This window comes from Solanum pennellii, chromosome 5 (assembly GCF_001406875.1).
Source record: "Solanum pennellii chromosome 5, SPENNV200".
Lineage (NCBI taxonomy): Eukaryota > Viridiplantae > Streptophyta > Magnoliopsida > Solanales > Solanaceae > Solanum > Solanum pennellii.
The window spans coordinates 49,072,176-49,074,193 of NC_028641.1; the positions used below are offsets into that span (position 1 = coordinate 49,072,176).

General features: G+C 32.2%; 1 pseudogene; it reads left to right on the forward strand.

Annotated features, from left to right (window-relative positions):
• Window positions 1-277: 277 nt before the first annotated feature.
• On the forward strand, window positions 278-1,804 carry LOC107019534 (annotated as a pseudogene).
• The last annotated feature ends 214 nt before the right edge of the window (window positions 1,805-2,018 follow it).

A 2,018-nucleotide genomic window follows, 5' to 3' on the forward strand; every position in this document is an offset into this window, starting at 1 on the left:
AAAAGATCTTCATTGTTACCTAGAAACGTGTTGTATTTGAGGTTTCTAGAAATCAAATCCTTTTTGGTTACCACTTTGTCTAAATTTTGAATTGATTCAAAGAATATAAAACTTCATTATAATTCAAGGATCATTCAATTAAGGATTGAAAAACTATAAAAGTTCCATCGTTAAAATAGAAAAAACATGTGCATTAATGTTCTAGTCTTATCTTTCATATGATTGAAGCAAGTAAATGTTTAATTCTTTGGGAGATCATGCATCTCATTTTACGCGAATGGTTATTTATATTTTATACTCTTCACGGGTGCCTTCCCTAGATCACAACAACAAAGTAACGGGAGATAGTTTGGATTTGGTTAAATATGTTTATTGTAACTTTAACGGACCATCACTCTTGCCGGACGTAAGCTGTGAAATTTCATTATGGTCCTTTTTGTGTAGGAAAATCTTAAGAAGTAAGTTGATAAAAAAAATATTGGCCAACTAATGCAGGACCATGAAAAAAGAAAATTTGTTGAATAATTGATAGCTTATAGTGACACTACATTCGTCCCAGTAGTTTACAGATCGTTCACAAAAGATGCACGAACACTGGCTACTGAGATTTGAGCATTTGTTTGTTGAAACTCATTATGGTTTGTTTGTTTCTTATATAAGTTAACGGTATTCACATTTGTACCAGGTGCACTATTTGATTACCTAGAAGAAGCTCTCCACAAATTTAACGATGGGACTTTTTTCCTCGGTCAATTCAATCACGTAATTACTATCTTTCATTTTCTTTTCCTCTCTGATGATGTTCCATGTGAGATGGAAGCACTGGCCAATAACATATTCGATAAGCAGTACAAATTAGTGTCGGTGTACTTTTTATCGAGATTTTCAAACTTCATCGATACATTCTGCTGTTATGAAAACTCTGTTGTGCTAGTTTACATAACATATGCTCCATTTATCAAAAGGAACCATATTTTTATGCCAAAGGGGTTTGACTATGACATCACAACCGGGAGGCCTAAGCAAGCCAAATGGATTGAGGTATGACTTATATTGGATTTGGAGTGTAAAGTATGATTAATATTTTTATATTATATGAAGATTTTATTATTCTTATTATTAATTTAGTTGTATTAGATGTTGTATCGTACAATGTTCATCACAATAGAAAAGGGTCCATGACTTTCCCTTGGAAACCATAGATACTAAGGCTTGTTAAAATTGTATTTGTTTCTTTTGGTGATAGCGTAAACTTCAGGCTTGTTTGTTGGTTCATTTTTCATGTATAAATCATGTTCTTTATAATGAAGGTAAGCCTTGGAAAAACAATAAAGTTGTCTTTGAATTACTAGAAAGACTTGAATTGCGCTGATTCTTCACTTCTAATGCACCCATTTACATTTTAAAGGATCCAATCAACATAACATGTTGCATATAACAAGTTCAAACCGTGGAATCAACCACTGAAATTTGTGTTATGGTAGACTACATACATTACACCCCTTTGGTGTGCAGTATTATCCTTATTCTGCAGCATGAAAGTGGGATGCTTCCTGCATCATTGTTCTATTTTAATTGTGTTGAATTAATAATCTCATAGGAAATGAACAATCTTGACGGATACAAGGAAATAAAAGTCTTGGAAGAGGAGAAAGTGGTTGAGTATTACAAAAACCGCTTTCTACCGGTACCCACTTCGCAAACAATAAATACATTTATGTCTTTTTGTTTTTTGGTTTGAGAGTCGTATATATAGCTACTGACATTTCATTATATGTGTTATTTTTTTTTACAGAAAGCTTGAAACTTCAAAAATGCGTTGTCAATCTCAGGTGAAAGTTACAGGGGCTAGTACTTGGTATTCAAATATGTCATGGAGTTCTATAATAATATGAATCAACAATAAATTTTCTCTATGTTTATTTTGTTGTTAGTATTTGGAAGTGTATTTTCCTTCTAAAATTTAGAGAGACATGTACTTTTATTTTATCATATATGTAACAGTCATGCAGTGAATT